Source organism: Puma concolor, chromosome B2, assembly GCF_028749965.1.
Source record: "Puma concolor isolate L17-30 chromosome B2, mPumCon1.1.hap2, whole genome shotgun sequence".
NCBI lineage: Eukaryota > Metazoa > Chordata > Mammalia > Carnivora > Felidae > Puma > Puma concolor.
In genome coordinates, this window is record NC_141671.1 from 49,814,512 (window position 1) to 49,842,432 (window position 27,921).

The following is a 27,921-nucleotide window of genomic DNA, read 5'->3' on the forward strand; positions in this document are numbered from 1 at the left end:
ACAAGTATGACTGAGTTTAAATGCAAGCTTGTAGTCACTCAAACTTTCTCTCCAAATATAAGGAATGTGTATTCATAATAAAAATTAAAGTGGTATATTATTATTCATCAAGCACATGAGCTTGGCCACATAGAAAAATGGAAGGAAAATAATTAAAAAAACAGAATATATTGAGTTACTCCTATGCTCCAGGTACCGTGCTTTATATATATTTTCTCACTGAATCTTCACAGTAACTCTGAGGTGGATATTTTTATTCTGCATTTTACAGATGATTAAACTGAGGCTGAAGGAGGTAAAGCACTTGCTTAAAATCTTTTTACAACTAAGAGCCAGGATTGGAACCTCATGCTTATGTGAAGCAGTGGGCCAGAGGGAAGGGAAGAATTAAGACAGAAAGAGGTGGAAGAGATGACTAGAAGTGTGGGAGGAGAAGTTAGGGCCAGCAGTCAAGGGTGTTGGGCACCTTGCTATGGAGCTTAGTCTTTATCCTGAGTAATAGTTTGAAAACAGAATTGATATGATCAACTAAGACAAATTAAGGTAGTGGATTGGCTTAGTGCAGTGTAGCACAGAACTATTAGTGGGCTGTTTAGATTCCCAATGATGCATTAAGGAGGACTGCATTTCCCAAGTTTCCTTGCATGTGATTGAACTTCATGTCCATGTGAATGTATAAATGATGTACATCCTTTACACGTCTGCTATGAATCACCATGGACAATCCTCCACACTCATTTCCCTTTCTGCAGTGACAATGGTGGTCATGTACAGAAGATGGATCTCTGATTTATCACAGAAGATACTCTCAGCAGAACCACTGACTGTCATTGCTCTATGCAACATTAATTTCAGAAGCCACTGAAATCTGGTGTGTTGTTTGTTATAGTCATTCCTTTACCTTTTTAGCCTATCTTGACTAGTTAATATTCTGTATTCTCCTCACAGGAAGGGAAAGTACTTCCTATGGAGTGCATGAACAATAGAGTTGGGGAATGAGAAAAGATTGTTTCCCTTGGAAACCTAAGGTTGACAAGACCTAATAGTCTTGATCTTATTTATTTATTTTTTTTTTTGCATAGGCAGTATTGGAGGTTCTAGGACTTGTTAAGATGTTTTCTAAGAGCAAAGTGCTTTGATTGTGTTGATGTAATAGCCTCCAAGATGGCCCCTAATAATTCTTTCTTCCTGATACTCATGCCTTTGGGTAGTCCTCTTTACATTGAATCAGGGCTGACCTAGTGACCAATGGAATACTGTGGGAATGATGGTATATGGCTTTAGGTCATAAAATGTATTGCATCTTATACTTTGGTCTCTTAGATTATTCACTCTAGAAGAAGCCACTGCCATCCCAGGAAGACATTATGCAACCCACAGAGAAATCTAAATAGGAACTAAGGCCTTTTGCCAATATACAGCATTGACTTGCTAGTCACATTAGTAAGCCACATTAAAAGTGGATCCTCCAGCCCTAGTCAAGCTTTCAGATGATTGCAGCCCCCAGACTCTTAAGATGTATAACTGAAGTCCCAGATATTGTGGAACACAGACAATCCATCCCCACTGTGTCCTTCTGAATTCATGATCTAAATGAATTGTAAGAAATTCTGATTATTATTGTTTAAAACCAAATTTTAGGGCAGCTTGTTATATTGCTGTATACTAATACAGCCACCAGAGCAGCTCAGGATAGAATCAAAGAAGACTAAAGCAGGATTACTGTGTACAAAGTGACTATGGAGGCCTGATTCTGGGATAGTGGGCCTGTCTCTAGTGTGGACTTCTGGATTCTTGAATAGTTCATTAGCAGTGTGGTGGCCACTTTTCCTCTAATGATACCTAGTCTAGAGCTCCCATTCCAGGACCCACTGTACTAGATAAGTCTTTGTTCTCTGTAACTGGAGAAAGAACCTGGGGCACCTTCCCCCCTTTGAATGATGAGATTTTTAAGTGGAATGGCAAGACGTTTCTTTTAATGTGTGATGTTGTCATTTGATTCTTAATTCAAATTATCTTCAAAGTGAAATGTAATTAGAAAGAGAATGCTAGCTTTTTTAAAGACATGTTCCTTGTAACAGATTGGCCAGTCCACTTTCTTTCTTATACAAATTGCAGTTGGGTAGTCAAGCAGTCATGCAGTGAAAAGGCCAATGGATTGAAAGTCAAGTGACATTGTCTCAAACCTTGACCATACCAGTAAATAGCTGTATAATCTTCAAGAAGTTACTAAATGTTTCCCTATCTATAAAATTCAAGAGATGCTGATGATACCTAAATATAGGGAGTAAGATTATTGTGAGAGTGAGTGTAGATAGTATAGTAGGACTGTTTTGGTAAAATGTAAAAGGTCTTATCAATATTTCATTCAAAGTGTATATGTACTAAGAGTGCATAATGGATTAGGCACTATTATAGGCTTTGGAAATGAGCAGTAAACGTCAAAGCTTATGCTTTCATAGAGATTATACCAAACTGTAGGTCAAGTGTGTAATTTTTATTGCTGTCATAACAAATTACCAAAAACTCTGTTGCTTAAAACAAGGTATTATCTTACAGTTCTGCATGTGTGAGAAGTCCTGCATGGGTCTCATTGACTAAAATCAAGGTAGAGCTGCTTCCTTTTCTGGAGGCTCTGTGGGAAAATCATTGATTTACCTTTTCCAACTTCTGAGATGCTGCCTACATTCCTTGTTTCATTGACTCTTTTAGCCATTTTCAAAGGTAGCATCATAGCATCTTTCTGACCAGTCTTCCATAGTCCCATCACTCTCTCTGCCTGTGTCTTCTACTTTTTGTAATCATGTTGAGCCCACCTGAATGCTCTAGGGTAATCTTCCCATCTCATGATCTTCAAATTAATTATATTTGCATAGTCACACGTTCTAGGGATTAAGACGTGGCCATCTTTGGGAGCTATTATTCTATTTACCACATAAAGCACACTTTGGTTAAGTTAGAATTGCTCTGTTTGACTATTTGCTGTTCGGTTTATATTAATATAACCAACCCCATGCAACACAGCTTATGATTTTATTGTTGTTGCTTTGTTTTGCACCCTAGGTTTATGCCCAACTTCCAGGGAGAATTATATTTTGATTAATAAATTATTCCTTCCCAATTCTATCTCGAACTTTGCAGTTGTGTTTTTCCTTTAAACTACTGGGAGGTAGAGATGAAAAAAGAAACCCGATAGCCAGAGGAGAAAACCCGAATCCATTTATTATTTCTATGTAAAGCCTGGGTGCATGATATCTTATTCATTGACCTGGATCAGAACCAATGTTGAAATCTCATTGCTGAGATGTGATGCTATGACCCTGAGGAATGAATTTAGTTCAGCACGGACGAGGCCATCAGTGACAGTCACTGTCTCTTTCTGGCATATTATGTCAAGATTTTTAGAGTGTCAGAATCTGTTATAACTTGGATTGAAATATGACAACCTGTCAGAAAATTTCCACAACTGATAACATCCCCTTGAGGTTAATAGATAAAATTATATGATGGCATAATTTGTGTAATATAATTCATAAATTCCTTGTTACAAAGTCTCAGGGGTGGGATTTTATAAATAAGTAGTCAGTTTTACTGTACTACTCTGTAATACTCGATCTTCTTTGCTTGAAATATATTTGAAAAATATAGTGAGACACATTTCAAATCAATTCAACATGATAAGGTTTTGTAGGTAACCTACAATACAGGACACACACTGCCAGGTGTGGTGGGTACATTAGAGGAATAAATGATGGCTCCTACTCTCAAAGAGCTGAAAAGCTTTTTGCTGTAATGATGTAAACACAGAAAATAGCTGAAGAACATTACAAGTCAGTATATTTAAGCTTGCTATAGACCAATGAACTATGGAAGCACAGTGGGTTCTGGGTGAGGTGGTAAAGGCTAAAGAGATGTTTAGACTCAAGATAGGATTTGAAAAATGGGGAGCTGCATATCCAAGTGGAAGGAGATTTATGAGCAGAGTCCCCAAGATTAAAATAAGAATTTGAGGTACAAAGTACATTAAGATTATCAAGCTGGACAAAGGAGAAGGAGTTGTGAAATAAAAGACTGGATAGTGTCTGGGCATGTCTATTTGTGCCTACATTCATGTGTGTGTGCTCGTGTGTCTGCATGACATATACACAGAGAGTACTGTGACACAGCCAAAGAAAGGGCACAATGCTAACCAAGACAGTGACAAAAGTGCTTTTATTGATTGTGTGCTAGACATTTATATGCATCATCTCATTTAATCATCAAAACAACTGTGTGAGATAAGCATTTTTAATATCTTAGTTTTACAGATAATAAAAAAATTGAGGCTCAGAGAAATTGAGTTATGAGCTCATGGACACACAACTAGCAAGTGTCAGAGTGGGGCTTCTAATCCACTTTATTGGTCTTAGGGGAACCCATTTCCTTAAAATAGTGCTAATTATTAGCAATAGTCTGCTCTGCTGCAATGCATTTTTTTTTTTTTTTTTTTTTTTGGTTCATGTGCTATCTGTAAAAGGGAATATCACTGAGGAAATCATGTTGGTTCTTACATGATTTTCCTCAGTGTGTTCGTAGTTTATAAATAGCAAGCTTTTTCATATTAAAGAGAAAACATTGACTATATATGATTTGAGAAAAAAATTGAAAATACCACAGAACTTCTTTCCTTGAGAGCAGCAAGTGCCTGGCTTAGTAGGTTCCGTGACTTCACTTTTTACTAAGTTAAATTATTTTTTTTAATTTTTTAAAAAAGTTTACTTTTGAGAGAGAGCATGGACAGGGGAGGGGCAGGGAAAGAGAGAAGGAGAGGGGTGGGGAGAGAGACAGAGAGAGAGAGAGAGGGAGGGAGGGAGGGAGGGAGGGAGAGAGAGAGAGAGAGAGAGAGAGAGAGAGAGAGAAATGAATATCCCAAGCAGGCTCCGTGCTGTCAGCGTAGAGCCTGATGTGAGACTCAAACCCATGGACCATAAGATCATGACCTGAGCCAAACTCAAGAGTCAGATGCTTAACCAACTGAGCCACCAAGGTGCCCCCTAAGTTAAACTGTTTTAAACAAAAGATAGCATAGTAGATACTCTTGCACCTTGATTTTTTTTCTCACTTTACCATGTATCTTGGAAATCACAACATACTAGTTCCCAGAGATCTGCATTTTTTTTGGGGGGGGTACAGCTACATAGTGCTCCATTGTGTAAATGTATCCTGATTGTTTCTAATCATTCTCCCATTTTTTGACATTGAGGTTATGCCTAGATCATACTACTTAAAACAGTGATGCAATAAATAACCTTTTGCATATGTTTAAAAAATATTTTTGGAGATATATCATTAGTGTAATTTCCTAGTTTTGTTAGATATGCCAATTTCTCCTTCACAGGATTGCACCAATTCAGATTTCTACTTATCCTCATACATAAGAGTTCCTGGTTCCCTAACTTGCTAACAGAATCTGTTGTCAAGTTTTTAACATTTTTTGATGAGTGAAGTAATTCAGAGTGCCTTTGTGCATTTTGCTTACCAGGAATGAAGTTGACATTTTTTTCATATATTTAAGACCTAATTTTTATCTTTTTTTTTTTTTTTTGCATTATCTATTCATGTCTTTTTCCCCACAATTCGTGTCATTATTCCCTTACTTTGTAAGATTACACCTGCACATACAGAGATACATATGGGACATACATACACATATATACACAGTGGTTGCTTTATGTCTGTGATATATTTTGCAAATATTTTTTACTAGTTTGTTATTAGCTTTAATTTTGTTTCTGGTGTTTTGTGCTGTGCAAGGTTTTTTTTTTTTAATGTTTGTATAGTCAAATTATCACTCTTTTATGGGCTCTGGATTTAAAATCAATAAAAACCTCTTTCCTAACTATATCCAGTTTAGAAGGGAATTTCCTCTATACATGGCTTACAGTTAGATCTCAGACCACTGGGAATGTATTGTGCATGATGCATGATATAGATCTAATTTACTCTATTTCCAAATAGTTATTTCATTTGTTAATGGCCCATCTTTGTGATTTTAGATGCCACTTTCATTATATTCTGTATTCCTATAAGTACTTGTCTGTTTCTGGACTTTTACTCTCTTCCACTGTTCTATCTGACCACTCATGTGCCACTACCCCACTGTTTTAATCATACATGTTTGATATGTATTTAAGACAGGTTGAGTTAATGCCCCACTCAGTTTTTCTTTTGCAGTGTTTTCTTAGCTATTCTTGCATGTTTATTTTTCCATATAAATTTTTGTATCAAAAAATATCTGGCTTCATAATAAATATTGTCTAGTTTCATAATAAAGACTAAATTTATGTTTTTCAAATTTATAAGTTAACTTAGAATTAATATCTTTATGCTGTGGTTATAAGCTTTATGCTTATGCTACATAAGATAAAGAAATACCTTCAATTTCTGGTATGACTTTCGGGAATATTTTAAAGTTTTTATCATATAAGTTTTATACATTTCATTTCTTTTTGAGAATATTCCTAAGTAATTGAAAATGTGTTTTTCTCCAGTGTCCTCTATCTTACTGTGTATGCAGGCTGTGAATTTCTGTGTGTTACCTTTATATCCTGCTACCTTTATATCCTATCCTGACCTGGATTATTTCACTGTTCAAGTAGTTTTATCATTTAATATTCTAGGTTTTGCCAGAAAGTTACTGTCATATCATCCTCAAAAAATGAGACTCCTCTCCTACCCAAATTCCTATGTCTCCAGTGGAATTTTTTTATCTACCTGCATTGAGAAATGCCTTCTATATGTTAAACAGCAATGTAGATAGTAGCCATCCTTGCTTTGTTGTCTAATTTTGATGGAAATGCCTCCATTTCCCCATTAAGTAAGATGCTAGCTTTAGGACTGAGGTGTGTGCATGTATGCATAAAAATAAAAATGCAAAAATTAAAAAATATATATTTTATATATATTATACATGTAAATATAAGATATATAATATATTATAAATATAAATATAAAAATCATATTTATAATGTGTTGTTATATATCATATATGTATATTATAATTATTATATATCATATATGTAATTTAATATATTAATTATATTATATGTAATTGATGTGATATATATTATATAGTATTTGAATAAAATTTTTATATTTATATTTATAATTAATATATAATTAATATATATTATATATAATTGCTATATATCATATATGTATATGTGTATATAATATATATTTCATATATATTATATATAGTATATATATACATATATTATATTATATCTATATTACATATATACATATGTGTATATATACATTATATATAGTATTTTGTATAAAAATTTATAATTAATATATTATATATAATTGCTATATATTATATGTATTTAATATATATTATATTATATTATATTATATTATATTATATTATATTATATTATATTTAGTATTTTTATTGAGAATGAAAAATGAATTTTTTCAAAAGCCTTTTCAGGATCTGTGAATTATTATCAAAACCACAATGAGATACCACCTCACACCTGTCAGAATGGCTAAAATTAACAACACAAGAAACAACAGGTATTGGCAAGGAGGCAGAAAAAGGGGAACCCTCTTGCACTGCTGGTGGGAATGCAAGCTGGTATAGCCACTCTGGAAAACAGCATGGAGTTTCCTCAAAAAACTAAAAATAGAACTACTCTACAATCCAGAAATTGCACTATTAGGTATTTACCCAAACAATACAAAAATACAGATTCAAAAAGGTTACATGCACCCCAATGTTTATAGCAACATTATCAACAATAGCCAAACTATGGAAAGAGCCCAGATGTCCATTGATTGATGAATGGATAAAGAAAATGTGGTGTGTGTGTGTGTGTGTATATGTGTGTGTGTGTGTGTGTGTGTGTGTAATTGAATATTACTCAGCAATCAAAAATAATGAAATCTTGCCATTTGCAATGAGGTGGACAGAGTTAGAATGTATTATGCTGACCAAAATATGTCAAGCAGAGAAGGACAAGTACCACATGATTTCACTCATATGTGGAATTTAAGAAACAAAACAGATGAATATATGGGAAGTGGGGGGAAGAGAAGAGAGGGAAACCTTAAGAGACTCTCAACAATAGAGAACAAACTGAGGGTTGATAGAGGGAGGTGGGTGGGAGATGGGCTAGATGGGTGATGGGCATTAAGGAGGGCACTTGTTTTTATGAGAAATGGGTGTTGTATGTAAATGATGAGTCACTGAATTCTACTCCTGAAACTAATATTACACTGTATATTGACTAAAATTTAAATTAAAAAAGTATATAATGTTACAAAATGTTCATGACTGCTAATATTTTAGTGCATTGGGACCAATGTGACACTATTGATGTGAATCGCTTCTCTCTGTGACATATAAATACTTCTAGTATTTATTAGCAAGTTTTGTCCATGTACTGGTGGACATGTGATGCCCTGATGTTTCATTCATTTTTATCTAAAATGAAATTATTCTCTTCACTCTTGGCTTCTGAGCATACAAAGTGAGACATCATCTCTCAATTTCACTGAAGGAGTGGGGAGCACAAACATCTCTGAACACGGCAGCCCACTGTTGTCAACTTTTCTCAGATCCTGGAAACCATCCCTGTTCTTTTCTCTAGAAGGGTGATGGATCTGCCCATCAGAATATAGGGAGGCCCCTCCTTCCTGACATCACTAGAGCTTTTCTCTTTCTCACTTTCACTAGTGTTTTTCACTTTTCTCATGGTTCAAAGAATGGAAAATGCATCAGAGGACCTGGAAATTAATATGTGAAGCATGTTTTACAGGCTATCAGGTGCTTACAAATACATCATCTCATTAGGCAGATTGCTTCAACAATCTGTGAGGCAGGCAGGACAGGCAGTTTCATTTACATTTCAGAAAATATGTAGCTGAATCTTAAAAAGGTGAGGGACAGAGGTAGGATTAGGAACCTGGTCAAATTATTAAACTTCTTTTTTCTTTTCACTAATCCTTTCTGTCTCTCTGAGGCTTTTGAAAGACATTTAACTTCAGTTTTTAATCGCTAAAGTTGATTGTGGGAGGGAGACAAGGATTAGATGATTTATAGTGTAGTTTCCAGCCCTAAAGAATTGTTTCCCACTACAACACACACACACACACACACACACACACACACACACACACACACACACTTCTCATAAACACAACATCCTCCTTATTTGCACCATTACCCCTGAGTTCAAACCCTCATAATCTCTCACTGGAAATGTATTAATAATCTCTCAATTCCCTTACCTCCACTTTAGTCCCTACAATCCATCTTCCATGCTTACACCCAAGATAATTTTAAAGTGCAGACTTGACCATATTGTTCTGCAGCCTCAAACTGCAGAATTGTTGTCTTCAGAGCCAACTGCAGGCTTTTAGCATGGTGAGCAAGACTGTCTCCTTACATCTCCTCTCACTCCATGCTCTAGTTCTGGGCATCCCTGAGGGTTTCCTTAACAGGACCACCTATGGTGTGATGTCCCCATGCCTCTGTCATGTTGCTCACTCTTCCTGGAACATAACTGACAATTGAAAAATGTTTTTGGAATAAATTCAGCTTTTGGTACCTGGTTCACCTCTATATCAAAGGGAGGCATTTCTGAATGGATTTACCAGAACAAGGAATGAAATATGTATCTTTGGAATGAGACAGATGGTTGGGCCACAAAAAGTTTGGTCTCCTGTTGACTCTGGCCTCATTATGCCCTCAATAATAACATCTTCTGATTGGCTCGTGGGCATTACATTGTCCATGAGTATGTTAAATGGTAGGTTTAACTCATAGTCAAGAATATTATTTGGTTGACATTAGAAATAATAATGGTAATTAGTCAAGAATATTATTTGGTTGACATTAGAAATAATAATGGTAAAAAGTTACATAGTGGTTAGAAAAAGTCAGAGATTTTTCTTAGCACTTTACATAGTCTGACTCATGTAATCCTTGTAACAAATGCATGATTTAGGAGCTATTATTACACCCATTTTATGGATGAGGAAAATGAAGCACAGAGAAGTTACGTGCCCTAACTGTGGTCATACAGCTAGTGGATGGCAGAGCTGGGATTTGAAACCAGGTGGCTGAGCTCCACAGAGTCGGTGCCTTCGCCACTACATTCTCTCACCTTTCTAGTAGGCCATATACACCAAGGGCAAATAACGACAGTTGTATCACAGGGTTCTGAAGATTAAATAAGAGACCATTTGTGCAAATTCCAGTACAGTGCTTGGCACACTGTAGGTCCTTAGTAAGTTGCTGATGAATTTAAAGAAAGACAATTAACTCCCAGTTCTGTAAATCACTAATAGATAAAACCATTATGCATATTCCTATCCCAGGTTTCATTTTTTAACTAATAACAGCATCTAATAATGGGATTTTAAATTCCCTAACTATAGCTCATGTGACTAAAAAGCATACACTAAAGGTGTGCCTTCACCTCTGTGAGATACAGAGCTGAGGTACTTAGCAGGGTAATTCCAGTCACCACACACAGGTTCATCTCAGGACACATCCACCTAAAGTGATTGAACATGGTTTAGCACTGCAGTTCTCAAACTTTTTTCTCTCAGGACCTCTTTACAATCTTGCAAATCTCTTTTCATATCTAATCCTGCACTCAGCTGTTGGATATCACATGTTACATAGATTCTTGAAAATTCCACTATATACTTGTAAGAGAAAGAGCATTTTTTAAAAAGCAACTTGGTATTATTATAAAAATGTTAATTTTACCAACTCTAAAAGATTTCGTTGGAACACATAAGGGCCCCTGGATAACACTTGGAGAGTCATGGTTTAGCTGATAGTAAATGATTCCCAAATATGTATTTAATACAGCAAATTGACAAATCGTACTTAACATCCATACAGCACAATACCATTCCTTGAGCAGACATTTCATCCAGTGCTCACAAAGTTCTAGAAAATACATACTCTTAGGACTCTTTTCCCATTTGAATATATACACTCATTATACATACATCTGTGTGGATGAAGAAACTGAGGGTTAGATTAGTAAGGTTAAATAACTTGCCCAAGGTCACATAGATAATAAGCTGGTAGATAAGATTCATTTTCAAAATTTTCAATTTGGTCTTAATCCTTAAGCCTAGGATTCTTTTGAGAAGGAGTTTAAATGCCATCCCCAAAATCTTGAGGTTTGGGTCTACATAGACCATTCATACCACAGCCTCAATTGAATGCCAGTTGGTTTAGTTAAACACTCTACTGAATTCATAGATTTGTCAGATCAGTTCAAACAAATAAGCTGATTTTGCCCCAAGACACACCCCCAAACTTTATTTTTAATTATTTTGTGTCTTTGAAATCCATTGTTGTTTAGCAGGAACAAGCAAGGGTGAATAGGCGATGAAGCTAGAAAGCAGTTTAATGGCAGTAAAAATGCAAATAGTAGATGAACAAAGTGTGCCAAACACAACCCTAGCCCATCACCATCCAATCCAAGAGGAGGAATGGATCCTGGGAGGAAGGTGGCTCCTGTATTAACCTAGAAATTTCATGGATCATCGTCACTAGGTCCTTCAATCACAACTGGATGCCATTATAATCAGAGGGCTACACACTCAGCTGGTGTGTAGCAGAATAACAATTGTTTGCTTACATTCACAGATTTTGGGACCATATAGAATCTCATTTTATCTGAAATCACTCTTTTGGGAATTCAGAGAAAAATGAGACCATTCTTGCTCATCCATTCTGCAATTGAAATAAGAAATAAAGAGGGGAAAAAATCAGAGATCAACAGGTTTCCCTTCCTCACCCTTGGTGCAGGTTTACTGAAAAATTTATCTCTGACACTACAGATTCCCATGTGGGAGATGCCTTCAACTCATTTAAATTGTCAGGCTGAAGAGGCTTGGCGCTTTTATAGCTGGGGAGGAAAAACAATGGATCTTTATTTTTCTGCTACTCTAAGTATGGTTATATATGGAGGGAAATTGGTTTTGGGGAAGAAAGCCCAAAGAATGTGACTTCTACTTACTTAGTTGTTTAGAACAGACTACATATGCTTTAAGAGAAAACAGAATATCAACTTTAGAAGGTGTGTGTGTGTGTGTGTGTGTGTGTGTGTGTGTGTAAGCAGTCATTATCTCTGTGGATGAAAACTAGGACTTTACTTGAAGTCTGTTAGAAATGATTCATAGGCGCTTTGCTTACCATATTTCCTTGGAAAATCAAATTAGGAGAAACATTAGGATTTCATTTCTTGAAATCAAGATGCTTAAAACTAGGAGGGACTGTATTTCATCACTTTGACACACACTTTGCCTGTGTGAGGCTATCCTCATCTTTGTTTCGTCCTTGGTAGTTTTTGGTCTAGTTTTAAGCACTCATGACTTTTTTCTACTACTTTCCATTAGAAGCAATTCCACAGCCCAATAGACTGTTAAGAAAGTTTGAGGGTTTTTTATATACTGATTCTTTCCCTGAAATTATTCTTTTTTTAAATTTAGTATTTCTCCATCCAGTTATATCTCCCTTTAGTTATGCTTTAGTTATGCCTAAATAATTCTTTCTCCAGTTTAGTTTTCATCCCCTTAGGATATTTTAAGCAATCATCATGTCTCTCATCAGCTATGCTTTTAAGCTTGAAATGGCAGCCTTATTTACCGATGATGCTATTTCAAATCCAGTGTTTGTAAATAGAAGTTCAAGATTGAAGGACTAGAGCAGTGGGGATAAAATTGTTTGTTTGTTTACTTGTTTATTTGAAAATTTATTTTTATGTACTTCTTTGTGCTGCTAAAGGAAAAAAGGACAGAAAAAAGTATTTGCTCTGAAGACTGCAGAAGAAAGTGTTTGGCTCAGTGCATTCTTTCTAATTCTCAGTTTTCTCATAGTGGAAGAATCTAGCTTTGTAATATTTCTTTCTGAAAAATCATCCTATATGTTTTCTCTAAGAACTAAAAAGAAACTACAGAAAAGGTTAGAACTAATTTACAAAGATATTTTAGTGCATCTGAGATGTGTAGGAATATAAAAAGAAAATGTATATACATATATGTAAATATATATATAGTTGTTTTTTCATATATATATATGAAAAGTTGTTTCGAATCATAGTTAGCTTGTTAATTACTTCACTAATACAACAGTATTTGAGTTTCTTATATGTGTTAAGTACTAGAGTAAGAAAAAATAAAGTCAGGGATTTTGCCCTTCAGAAGGGCATTGTGTAGAAAGGAATGGAAACAGGTAAACAGATAATAAAAATGCAAATGTAATAAGTGCCAAAATAAATGAGCAAGGACAATTTGGAATTTAAAAAATCCATAAGTGAAAAATTCCAGAGAAATAGAATCATTACTAATCTGCCCTCCACCTATTTTCTAATTTGGATATTGACATACTAGATGTTCTTAAAGGGGAGGGTACTTAAATGGTTTACAAGGTATTCAGTTTTGTGCTTTTATTAGAACTGGAGCTTTTGTACATCAGAGTTAATGTAAAATTACCTAAAATAGGAAGGAGCATCCTAAATAGACTATTTAAAAATTTGGTTCACAATTCAAAGAAAGTTTAAAACTGTTATTTAAAATGCATCATGATAGAGAGAACTAATCTTATTCACAGTATCACATTGCATTAAATTAAGTTTGGTGTCGTGGCAACCAACTAATCTGTATGTAGAAACGACCCATTGGGAACGTGGGACGATACTTAGGATTACATTCACTATATTCCTTTTAGATAATACTGTTTTTAAAGGCTAGATATTTAAGACACCCATTCCCATTCCAATTACTTTTTCCATGTCCTGACCAAAATCAGTTTGTTTTGCCTCTGGCTCGAGCTGACCATTTGTAGGTAAATTATTAATTGATTGACTGGATTATTACAAGATGAATAGAACTCAGCATTAAGTTCATTAAAAGTAATAGGAAAGTAAAACAGTTGGTCTAGTTACTTTGACATCTAAGCATCTAAATCAAAATAATATATATTTTTCTTTTTCTTTTTTTACTTTATTTTTTTAAGTTTATTTATTTATTTTGAGAGAGAGAGAGAGAGAGTGAGTGAGCAAGCAGGGAAGGGGCAGAGAGAGAGTGGAGAGAGAATCCCAAGCGGGCTCTGCACCATCAATACAGAGCTTGATGCAGGGCTCGATGCGGGTCTCAAACTCAGGAACTGTGAGATCGTGACCTAGGCCGAACCCAAGAGCTGGATGCTTAACTGACTGAGCCACCCACGTTCCCCATTCTTTTTTCTTTTTTAAAAAAGTTTATTTATTTATTTTGAGAGACAGAGAGGCAGGTGTTGAGGGAGGGAGAGAGAGAATCTTAAGCAGGCTCCATGCTCAGCCCTGAGCCTGATGTGGGGCTCGGTCCCACAACTGGAAAATCACGACCTGAACCATTATCAAGAGTCAGACGCTCAACCAACTAAGCCACCAGGAGCCCCCAAAATAATATTTTAAATAACAGTATTTAGGCATTACTAAGTTGAAAAGGTTGCATTTTGTTTGATAGAATAAAACTGATTTCAGCTCAGTGCAGGCCAAAATAATAGCCGATTGCCAGCTTTGAATACATTTATTAAGTTTTAATAGGTGGTATTTTCACAGGTTCAGAACAATGTCTAAGACTACTATAGAAAAGTTGAATTTGTGTTAGTCTTCCAAAATAAGTTAAATTTCTGGCAAAATTATTGAATTAGAGGTCTTTGTGATTATGAGGGCTTTTGGAATATGTAAAGGTAAAAAAATGAACTTAAAGCTTTGGAAGATGGTGTTTAAGATTGGATGAGGAGCATTATTGTGTTTGGACTGGTTAATATTGTTCTCTGTATACTCTTTACCATATAGTAAGCAAGTGTTCTGGGAGCAGTTTGGCAGATAGTTTAAAGAAAAGTTTAAGTAGGTTTTAGGGCCTAAGCTTTTTCATCTTAAAAAATGGGGATAATAATTTGTATGTTCCAGGATTGCTCCTAGGATGTAATATACAACATATACACACAAAGTAGCACATAATAAAATGTCCATAAATGGTAGCTGTAGTTATCAAAAATATCTTTCTCTGGTGCATGTTTGCCTTTTTCTGAGGCCCTGTTTTTTGCCCCAAGAAAATGCTTTAAAAAGCACTTTAAACATATATGAGAGAGCAAAACTTATAGGGGAACCACTGAGAGGGAGACTCAAACTCTCAACGTTGGAAGTAACTTTAATTCGGGGCACCTGGGTGTCTGAGTTGGTTGAGCATCTGACTTTGGCTCAGGTAATGATCTCGCTTTCCGAGTTTGAGCCCCACATGGGGCTCTATGCTGACAGCTCAGAGTCTGGAGGCTGCTTTGCATTCTGTGTCTCCCTCTCTGTGTGCCCCCCACCCCTGCTGCTCGTGCTTGCTCGCGCTCTCTCTCTCTCAAAAATAAATAAATATTAAAAAAAGAAAAAAAAAGAAGTCACCCTAATTCACATCAAATACCTAGTTCTAAGCACCAAGGATGGGCAGAAATGAGGGTAGCAGACACCAGCCGGCCTGTGGCGCCACTCCCTCGGGTGTACTTGGCTGCCTCCCCACGCAAACCATTATGGGGCCTCACACTCCTCTCTTCTGCCATCGCCTGAAGCTCCACGGACAGAAATGTCCCATGGTAGCTAGACCATCACTCAGCTACTGCAGTAATTATTCACCTACAGCAGATTCCAGAATCCTCCACTCCTGGATTCAGGGGATGTGTTGTAAGACTCTGAAGCCTGGAGGCAATTAGCAGGAGACCAGAAAAAATAAAGATGATCTCAATCAAATTGTAAAAGTCGAAACCAACTAGAAATGTCAATGTAAACTTGATATCATTTGAAAGAGGGAAGTAGCTGTCACTTTTCTCTGTTTTCTTAACAAATATGAATAAGTGTGCAATAAAAAGTATTAGTTTTCACTTAGCTAGTCAGCTTTATTACAAACTGTAGCCCCACAGCACAATTGTTTGAGGTTCCTTTCACTGGATTTCTGGGTTTAAAATTGGAACTTTAAAACAAAAAGCACTAATCATTAACTAGTCCTGAAGTTATATCTCCCAACAAATGACAAGAATAATTTTTACTTGGTTTCAATAATTTAAATTTTACTTCAGTTTCCTCATTGCAAAGAAGATAGACAATAAGGCAAAAAGATTGTAATTGAAGACAGAACATCTTCTGTTATTTTTTAATTGAAATAGATGATTTTTACTTATAATTCCATATGAATCTTTCATACCCAATCCCATTTCACTGTTTCTGTAGCAAAAAAAAAAAAAAAAAAAAAAAAAGGGGAGTTGTAAATGCAGCAGAAAGATGTGCTAATTATTTCACATGGAAGACGGGAAACAGTGCACAACATAACACATCACACAACATGTAGCAGTTTATACACATACAGAAATCATTACAATGCCTACTTCTTTTGAAAAAGTACCCGTCTAGGAAAGAATAAATAGCGCAGGGCAGGTTTTTGCTCTTTGTGGCTATGATTAGAGCCCTAATGCTGTGTTGCCTTAAACCGTGCCAATTTCATTTCTACAGTGAAATACGCTTTAGAGGACAGGAAGAAAACTGATTATTGAGTCAAAGGAAGGGAGAAAGCCAAAATAATCCACTGTACCTCATGAAGGAGTAGGGGGTGGGGGTAGGAAAACCTCAGAAAGCATTATAATAGCGTATTTCTTTATTTTAGGTAACAAATAAAATAGCAAAACATTTTTTCCCATCATAAAAACTGACTTTGATCCCCAGTACAGCCATTGAGTGGAAAATTGAACCACAATATAATTGCTTTCCCTGTGACCGATAAAGTGGTGTAACAAATTTTGTGTTTGAATGATAAAATCAGCAATTGGCCCCTAGCATTTCCCTCTGCCATTCCTCCAAGGACACTCAAGTCCCATCAGGCTCCAGGGCAAGACAAAGGGGTGGGGGGTGGGGGCTAACTGTAAATCTACTCCAAGTTGTTGGATTTCTCTTGCTTGCTTTAAGAAATTTTCTAAAAATAATAAAAATGTCCATGTTTGTCTTCAAATGCCTAATATAAATCATTTCCGAATGTGGGGGAGAAAATCCACCCTTCATTGAAAACTGATTATGTTTATAAAAAAAAAAAAAATCTAAAGCCATACTGAGAAAAATTATTTTACTCAAGAGTAAAATCTTATTAGAATGGGGAAATTGTCTTAACAGTCCTAGTGACAAATGCCACAGCTGTTTGATGCAGAAGCAGCAGCCAGAAAGAACGCTTGTCACAGGAAGGAAACCAGCATACATGTGTGAGCTCCTTAGGACAGGATTTAAACTGTGGAAAGATAATGGCACTTTCAGTGTGGAAGCATGGCAGAGCTTACCGGTCACTGTAGCAGTCTTTCCCAGCCCATTTGGGAAAACAATCCTAAGTGGCAGTAACTATTGCGAAGTTCGGTGTCCCCGCTCTCGGTTTGTTATTTGATTGGTATATCTTCCAGAAGAGTGTAAACTCTAAGCCTCTAGAAGAGACATTTAATTACGGTATCAGTGTATCTAGAAGAGGGGAAAGGGTAAGAGGGAGCAAGATCCCAGCAAAGCAAGAGCCCTATAATAAAAGCCTTAAAGCTTCAATCTGGGTGTTTGTGTGAAAGCTCCTCTTCTACTTACGCATTTGATTTGCAAAGCTAGAACCAGATTTGCTCTTCTGTAGCTACCCACTTAAGTTTAGTTATGCACGAGAAGAATGCATTTCTTGAGTAGTGCTTCTGTTTTGACCTGAAGGTAGGGGAACATGAAGAGAGACCTAAGGAAAAATGTTTTCAAAGAATCGTTTCTTCAGACTTCACAGAAGCTCTTCATTCTATTCGCTACACTCAAATTAGAACATGGGCCTGAAAAGCAGACAGTAGGTGTCCTGAGTACTGTGTAGTTGATTTAATGGGGCAGCATTATGAGTAGTTTCATAATATTACTTTAAATTTTTTTCTGTGCTTTCCATATTTATACAATGAGCATATATAGCATTTATTTTATGTTTTATGTATATTTTGGACTCTTTAAGTTTTTTGAAAACTTTAATGTTGGAAATTTTCAACATGCATAAAAATAGAACCATATCATAATCCTGATGCACCCATTTCTTACATCCACAGTTATCAACTTGTGTCTGGTCTTATTTCAGGAACACCCCCACCTCTCAGATTATTTTGAAGCCAAACCAAAACATTGTTTCATCTGTATTTTCTTATATATATTTCTAAAGATAAAGATAAGAACAAAAATATGACCACAATGTTGTTGTCACACCTCAAATAATTAACAATAATTCCTTATTTTTTCAGTATCAATTCATGGCATTGTTGCACATGTCCACTGTCCCTTGAATGCCCTTCAAATTTGTAATTATGTAATACATCTCATTAACAGTTTGTTTGCTTACTATACATTGCAGCAAGAAATTCTTAATTTCCTTCTATATGTTTTATATTTTAATAAAATTCAATCAGTTGTCCTTAGAGTTTATTACCATTTGGAATTTGCTGATTTTATATCCTTGGTGTTACTGAACATGCCTTGTATTTCCTGTGCATTGATAGTTAAATCTAGAAACTCAATTATTTTAGACTTGATTTTTGGTGGGGAGCAGCAGAGAAAAGTAACACTACTCCTAGGTAGTAGTATATATTTCCATCAGGAGGTACATAGTCTGGTTGCATCATTTTTGAAAATATCAGTTACCAATGATCATCAATTTACTAAGTATTGCTAAGAATGCTAAGTATAACATTCTAGATATGACATATCTTGTACCCCTGCCCCCCAGTGTTGGTGAGGATCACGCACATCTAAAATAAGATAGAGTAATGGTAAGCATAGTAGGCAATACTTTTTCTTCTGGGCCCCTACTGGGTTAGCAATAAACAGCAGTTTTTATGTGACATGACAGTTGTTTAGGTGAGCAGGTTGGATTTTAAATGGAATCCAGAGTCAAGTGCAATGCAGTGTTTGAAATATTCAGTTTGATAATGATACTAAATTAGAATTTTGAAAAGGAATTTTTGATAATGATGATGTAGATTGATGGTTAGAACCCAAACTGTAACTTATAATAACTCCATATCTGAATTCATCAAATTATAAGACCTTAAAAGCAAAAGAGAATTAATGATCTATCTCCCACTGAATACTACTAAAATCTGGTGGGAAATAATGTGTATAAAGCAATTAGATCAGTGTCTGGTGCTTAGTAAGCACTTCTTAAAAGTTATATTATTGGTTGTTATAAAGATAGCATTCAGCATGATGGCTGTGTAAACATTTTGCTATGTAGGTGATTAACCTTGAGATTTTCTAACTGAAACTTGGGTGGATTCACTATATGGCCTGTCCATTAGAACATTAGTAATGGCCCTCTTGTGCATCGGCAAAGAAACATTTTATCCTCTCTTCTTACCAAAACCCTGCAATTAGGCTGTCCAAAGATCCTTTGCTACCCAAAAACAAAAGGGCAAATCAAAAGCAGTGGAATCCATGGGAAAGTGTGCATCGTCTCCACGCTTCCCTCTTGTTCCCACCAGACTACTCTACATGACATACAGGACAATCCTTTAAAATATACCTTTAAAAGATGAGGTCAACTTCCTGTTTGAGTCTTCTGCTGTCTCCTTGTAGTGGGTTGAATAGTGTCTCCTCCCGCCCCCCGCCCAGAGATATGATTATGTTCTGACTCCAGGAACATTTGAATATGACTTTGTTTGGAAAAAGGACCTTTGTGGATGCAATTAAGTTAAGGATGTTGAGATGAGATCGTCTTGGGTTTAGGATGAGCCTGAAATCCAGTGACAGGTGTACTTATAAGTGAAAGAGGAAACTTTGGGGGCTACAGATGTGGAGAAGAAGGCTATGTGAAGGCAAAGGCAGATGTTGGTGTGATGTGTCTGCAAGCCAAGTATTGCCAGCAGCCATCAGAAGCTAGGAGAGGCATGGAACAGATTCTCCCTCAGATCATGCAGGGGGAACCAATCCTACAAACACCTAGATTTCATTATTTCTGGCCTTCACAGCTGTGAGATAAACATTTTCTATTGTTTTAACCCACTCAGTTTTTGATAATATATTACAGCAGCCATAGGAAGCAAATACACACCCTTTGGAATTTTTTCCACAGGGTCTATGTGACTCACCCTCTGTCCATGTCTCAAACCTTGCTTCTTCTCTCTTGCTCTGCTCCAATAACACTGACCTTCTTGCTATTCTTTGGCCATACTAGATTTAGATTCATTGCTATCTCAAGCCTCAGAATTTCACCTCCAGAAGGTACTTCTCCCAAATCTTCACCTGACTGGCTTCCTCTTTTCATTGAGGTTATGTTAAATGGCTGCCCCTCAGGGAGGCCCTTCCCTTATCATGCTACCTAAAATAGCCACTTTATTTTCTCACACAGAATTCTCTATTCCTTGCACTGCTTTATTTTTCTTAATGGAACACTTATCACTACCTGACAACATACTAGCATTTCTTTGCGTATTATTTTATCCCATTCCACTTTAATTTTAGGCTCCATGGAAGCAGGATATTTTCCTCTTTTTCAGCACTCAATCTTCAACACCTAGAATAGTGTCAGGGCTATCATAGTAGGCTTGGATTTAATACTTTTTGATTAATACTTGTGGTTTCATATGAAATCTAGAAGAATAGGCATCGATTTACATGACAATATTCTATTTTGTAGGAAATACATTAGTGGTCCCCATCCTAGGACTTGTATCATCAGAAATCTCAGAACTTCATTGCAGTAACTGTCATCTTAAAATCACTTGCCTCTCTGAAACTGGATTGGGGGCAACCAGTTTTCAAAATAAAGAGGGAATTTCTGACAAATTTGCATCCAAGGTGGGAGTGGCATGGAGAGACTCTCTGTGAAGCATACCTTGATTTATTCCATTGGGTGCCATCTTGGGCAGTCCTACGGAACAGATTGTGGCTATGGTACACCTGCCTCAGATGTAGCTCTGCGATTGTCTGGAAAGAGAGTGTAGACAAGGTTTCCATTTGGTGTTTGACAGTAAGGTGGAGGAAAGGAGGTGGGGACTGGGGATAGAGTTAGTTTTTGTGAACCAAACAGTGACTTTCTAGGATATTAAATCAAGAACCAAGTGGGATGCATTAGCAATTTAATCATTTCTGACTCATGTTTTTAAAAAGTATGGTATGTTAAGAATCACTCTAGGGGAACCTGAGTGCTCAGTCAGATGAGTGTCTGACTCTTGATTTTAGCTCAGGTCATGATCCCACATGAGCTCAACCCCACATGAGCTCTGTGCTGAGTATAGAGCCTGCTTGGGTTCTCTCTCTCTTTCTGTCTCTGTCTCTCTCTCTCCCCCTGCGCTCTCTCTCTCTCTCTCTCTCTCTCAAAATAAAAAAAATAACTGTAGAGATCACTTGAAACTTACCTCAGAGTGTTGGGGTAGAGAATAGTGCATAGTTTGAGCCACGCTGAGGTTTTAACCACCAAGAAAAGACAATGGGAATATTTAGAAATATACTTAATTTTAAAGATGTTGAGAACCACCAACAGAAACTGTCTTACCTGTTAAGTAATTAAGGACTTGGGCCAAGAAACTGGAAGCCAAGTTAAGATAAATGGCAGCATCCCCAGCTGGGCAGAGTGCCTGGTGGAGTGCCACAGGGGACAAGCAGAACTAGGCTCAGTGCTATTTACATTTCTCTTCATGATTTGGTCAAAGGAACTAGGAACACAGTCATGAGATGTGAAGATTTAGAGACATTGCAAAGAAATGGAGAGCAGAGAAATGAGACTAATGGGAGGGCAAAGAGAAAATGAATTTCCACTTGGAGCGTTTATAAGCAGAAACACAGATGAAGCACTGGAAGCAGTAGTGCTGACAAGAAAGTGCAAAAAGTTATTCAAGAAAGAGGACTTAAATTTAATATAAATCTCTAGAAAGGCTAATGGGGGCTACCAGGAGCTCTAAGTTCCCCATGTACCACTGAATGTGCTCCCTGTGTACCACAGAAAATGCGAGATAGTGGAGAGAGAGAGAAAATCTCACTCTAGACCTTTCCTCCTCCTGAGGGTGAGGGTAGGGAGGGTCAGCAGCTGGCTTTCTCCAGGTTCCTAATTCTAAATATTAGGATTTCAGAAGATACAAACTTGTCTCATGTCAGGCTGGCCCAACTCCAAAGGATTTGACAAATTCACATTTACCAAATTGTCCCACTGATCAATTCGGAGTTGCCAACCATTTTTATAGAGGTAAAAAGAGACCGACCCCTTCATTACAACAGGTGCATGGAACTTTGTACTCTCTATGGTTGAATAAAAATAAAAATTTAATTTTCATACTTACAGACAGAAAGAAATGGAAACAGGAGGAATAATGAAGGAAAGAAGGAGTGCAGAGGAGTGTAAGTGTATGAGCCCTAGATCATGATTTTCAGATAGTGAATGAAGTGATTTGAGAGGGTCTTTTTTTTTCTTATCTGATAACCAGAGTGCCTTAATTTTAACTAGCAGTGGTTTCTCAATCTCAGTACTGTTGACACTTTCAAGCATATCATTCTTTGTTTTGAAAGGGGTGTGTGTGACTTGTGCGTTTTAGGTTATTTAGCAACATTCCTGGCTTCTACACACTGGAAGCCCATAGCAAACTCTACCCTAGTTGTGTATCTACACATTTCCCAATGTCACCCTCCAGTTGAGAAGCACTGAACTAGATAAATGGAATTGGAAAAACATCCTCCAAATTTGGAAGTGTTTCTATAGATTTCTAATAGAAAGATATCTTTTCTCTATATCTCTGTGCAGACTCTGTATGGCCTATTGGTTTCTCACATAGCCTTTAAAGTTTCAGGAAGGATGTAAAGATACTTGGCCAAGTCACTGGATTTGAGATGTTCTTTACACTTGATCCAAAAAAGACATTGAAATATGGGAAATTCTTACATTTTCATTTAAGATTTTAAGGTACACTCATGGCTTTAAGGCTTCCAACCTTCTGGCCTTGGGCTGACCCTGTATGGGTTGACGTATAGGGACGACACATGGTGACTTCTCTTGGTCCATCCTTCTCAGAGCAGAGCATTGTGCTGTCCACTGAGGCTTGTTTCTATTGAGCTAGTGCCTGATTTTGAAAAGAATGGTGGCTAGACTATCGCCTGACCAGTTTTATGCAAACCCAGCCAATCCCTGAGGCTGGGAATACATTGCTGGTACATATTCCCATGGTCTGAGTCCAGATGCCCCTGACCTGTGCTGTTTGCAAACACAATCAGGTGGAATAAGAATCACTTCAGGTCCTAACTTTGTGGAGCAGCCTTGCAAAACTACATTGGAGGGTTTCATATATTGATTAAGCACAGTAATATTAATATGATTTTTGCCTCTAGCCAACTTCTTTCTTCAGAACACTCCCAACTGGGACTGAGAAAGTTTCTCTGATTCCAGCTGAATACTAATGTGGTAAACTTTGTCGTGACCATTTGACCTGTGTCTTTTCTTCCTTTCTCTCATCTGCACCTCCCCCTTCCCCTCTGTTCCTCTGGAGAAAACGGCTTTCCAGGTTTCAGTGTGGGGCTCACGTGTCTCCTCAGCTCACCGCTGACGCAGTGACTGATGGTTCGCAGTGCTGCCTCCCTTGACCTCGTCAACATCAGAAACTGTTCTCAAATCTCAGTCATCTCTGACAGCCTTTGAGCAGAGAAATGAGACAGTCTCCGTGACACAAAGGCTTCTGGCCTGGGGTAAAAAATTCCTTTTGAAAAAAAAATTCGAACACTCTACAGACCACACTGCTTTCCATTCATCTTGCAGTCTGGCCCATCCATCCCCAACTCTATATTAGCTTTCAGACATTATAGCTTTTTCTGTGTCTTGGAGGCTAGCCACAGTAGCTCAGATGTTTTCACATTGTAATCGCTGAGTCCTGGCATAGCCTTCAGAGCAAAGAAGAAAACTGGGCAGTTTATACAGTAGCAGTTAATTTTGACTTCTGAATAGCAAAGAAAGAGTTCTTCCTCTTATGTAGTATAACATGGACTAGTCAATCCAAATAATATGGGGGAGGGGAGGATAGATAGGACCCCAGAAATAACATAGAGAATTACCAGTTTCATTGAATCAAAATGATATTCTGGAGACTTTTAAATGAGAATATAGTACGTAAATAGAGAGCATGGATGTGATTTAAAATTTAATTTTATTAAGGTACATGAAAAAGAAAAGCCCTGAATATCAATCCTGATTTTTTTCTCCATTCAGCAAATAAACTATCCTGATACAGTGAAGCCCATTTTCTCCACCTCCACCTTATAGAATGAAATAAAATGTCTATTTCCTTCAGTTCTAGCCTTAGCCCATTTATGTTTCAGAATGCCAGATCTTTGAGGGGCACCTGGGTTGCTCAGTTCATTAAGTGTCTGACTCTTGATTTTGGTTCAGGTCATGATCTCACAGGTTTGTGAGATCAAGCCCTGCAACAGGCTCTGTGCTGATAATGCAGAGCCTGCTTGGGATTCTCTCTCTGCCCTGCACAAGATCTCTCTCTCTTTCAAAGTAAGTAAATAAACATTTTTTTTTAAAGGAATGCCAAGTCTTTGAAGTCATTAGAAAAATTACTTTAAAATACTCTTTTCCCCACTCTGAGTCAACCAGGTTGATAGCAGTACTGCGTAGTGGCAGAGGTGGCTAACCATCCTGTAGAGCTACAGGAAACAGTAAGTGTAGAGCTTTTGGTAGGAAACAGCTGCCCAGCTGAGGCTGTACTTCCCAGCATCCCCTGCATCTTAGTGGGGTCATGTGACTGAGTTCTGATGAACAGAAAGTTAGTGGCCATGATGAGTACCATTTTAAGGCTTGGCACCTGAAAACCTCCTGGCAGAGTTGTTAGATGAAAACACAGGATGCCCAATAAATTTAAATGTTCAGATAATTACATACCGCATACTTACACTAAAAAATTATTCATTGTTTATATGAAAATCAAATATAACTAGGCATCCCGTATTGTAGCTGGCAACCTTGTTTTCATGCAAGACCCTCTTTTTCTCTCCTGAAGGTGTTGGAAGCCACACTGAATCTGTAAGAGCCTCCACCTGTCTGGATCTCTGACTCTGTGTGTGGAGCAGAGCCCTTCTCCTGCCATACGGTAGATTGTACACAAACCAAAAAATCTATTCATATTGTGTTCAGTCACTAAGACTTCAGTGTTTGTCTCTTTTAGTATACTTTAATTAATAAACATGCAGTCCTAAAGCAGAGAAACAGTTTTCTTTTTATCTCACACACTTACCAATGGACCTCAGAGTAGTTCAAAGGGACTCAGAGGTCATCTTGCCCAAGCCAAGGTTTTTATAGAAAAAAAATCGAGTTCTAAACACAGTAAATGACTTGGCCAAGTCTCTGCTGAACTATGACAGAGCCAAGATTAGCATTCCTCTTTGTTTTTTTACCTCCTTCCTTACTTTTTTTTTTTTTTAATTTTTTTTTCAACGTTTTTATTTATTTTTGGGACAGAGAGAGACAGAGCATGAACGGGGGAGGGGCAGAGAGAGAGGGAGACACAGAATCGGAAACAGGCTCCAGGCTCCGAGCCATCAGCCCAGAGCCTGACGCGGGGCTCGAACTCACAGACCGCGAGATGGTGACCTGGCTGAAGTTGGACGCTTAACCGACTGCGCCACCCAGGCGCCCCCCTCCTTCCTTACTTAACCATGGTGTCTTTTCTCTTTTCTTTTCTTTTTAAAAACATTTTTTTATGTTTATTTTGGGGGGGGGGGACAAGGAGAGAGGGAGACACAGAATCCAAAACAAGCTCCAGGCTCTAAGCTGTCAGCACAGCACGAACTCACAAACTGCGAGATCGTGACCTGACCTGACTGAGCCACCCAGGTGCCTCCACAGTGTTTTTTCATCACCAAATAATGGACATGTACCAGCCCCACAATTGTCAGTGATACTATAAAGTCTCAGATAACTTTTTGTTCCTCACATGGCTCCTCATTTATGGGGAAAAGGGATGTCTTTTATGGCAGTGACATGTGACAAATATTATATGAAAAATGGCAGATGTAGACAATATCTAGAGAAAATGTTACTGAAATTCAGAAGACAAAGACATTTTGGAGAGGGATGCTGGGTGGACATTATTGAACTTGAACAAGTCCTTATGGAAAGGGCAGAACTTGGACCAACCAACAGAGAGGTCTGAATACAGGGGATATTCATGCAAAGGGAACAGTGAGGGTAAAGAGCTTATGAGCAGATATTCACAAAACAAGAGGAACAATTAATGTCCCAGTGTCTTGTGGCTCACTCAGAAGGCAAGTGGCCAAACAAGGGTACCCGAATTCATGTGATCTCCTTGGGGTCACTGGAACATATATATGTACTGGAAAACCAGGGAGTTTCTGCAGTTTGGGCTCATGATCTCCTGGCTCATGTGTGCCTTTTAAGGAATTGCATGCTGGGAGTGTCTGGGTGGCTCAGTCTGTTACGCTTTTGACTTTGGATTTCGGTTCAGGTCATGATCTCACACTTCGTGGGATTGAGCCCCACATCAGGGTCTGCACTAATAGTGCAGAGGCTTTGGGGATGCAGCATATTGATGATACATTGTGGTAAGGTTTTTTGTTTGTTTGTTTGTTTGTTTGTTTGTTTTTTTCTTCTTTGGCTGGGAGAGAATACCTACACTTAGTATTCCCTTTTAAATTCAGGAAAACCAGTACCAACATTGTGATATGGATTCTCCCACTTGTTAATGGGAAGTTAAAAACCCATGAATCTTGGGGGTGGGGCTGGGAAAGTGAAGGGAGATGAGGGCTTTTTCTTTCTCTTTAGATTGTGGAAAGGCATTGTTATTTGCTGTTGAATTGGAGTATGGGAAGGATCAGACTCACTCTCAGCATCCTCAGTGATAATATTGACTCACGTGACTACGGGGCTTACTCCTAACCCCATGACCATTTAATATGTTTTGTTGGTTTGTGCTGTGGTGTATGGTATGGTAAGGATTCCAGCATATCAAACAAAGGAGAAAAGATTCTTGCTGAATTTTACTTTGGAAGGAAGGCCACTCGGTATCTGAGGAAAGTCTCTATTGAGTTTAGACATTGGACCAACCTTGGCACACTAATATGTTTGAATCCCTTTGTCCGTCTAAGTGACTGTGTTGTGGAGAATTTATGCACTTTATCACTGTTTAGAGTTTCTCAAAACATAGTTATTATCTATAAGGTGTTATATGAAAATAGGCACAAATAAAATAAATCTTTTTTGGTTGATTTGTGTAAACAGATACATGTTTAAATAATTTAAAATTTAAAAATTTATATGTTTATAAAAACAATAAAAATAGTCCTTCATGGTAATCATTATTTTGTTATATGTTTGTTTATTATTTTTGAGAGAGGAGAGAGAATGAGTAGCAGAGGACAGAGAAAGAGACAGACAAAGGATCCAAAGCAGGCTTTGCACTGTCAGCACAGAGCCTGATGCGGCGCTCAAACTCAGGAACCATGAGATCATGACTTGAGCTGAAGTCAGATGCTTTATCAACTGAGACCCTTAACAGTAGTCATTATTAATCAGAGCTCTTTTTCATCCGTTTAGTAGACATATTAATGCAATTAATGCAATTTATCAAGCAAAAGAACCTGATGATTAAGAACATGAGTGCTAAAAGAAAAAGGACAAAAAGCAAGCATGAGTGCTGGAGCCACATGCCTGGGAATACTGGCTTCTCAGTCTGAATCTTATGGCCTTAGGCCTAACCCTCTTTTTCCTTTCTGCCTCAGTGACTATTGCTGTGTAACAAATTACCTCAAAACATAGTGCCTGATAACAATTGGTTTATTCTACTCATGGATTCCCAGGATCAGGAATTCAGACAAGGCACAGCAGGAATGGTTGTCTCTG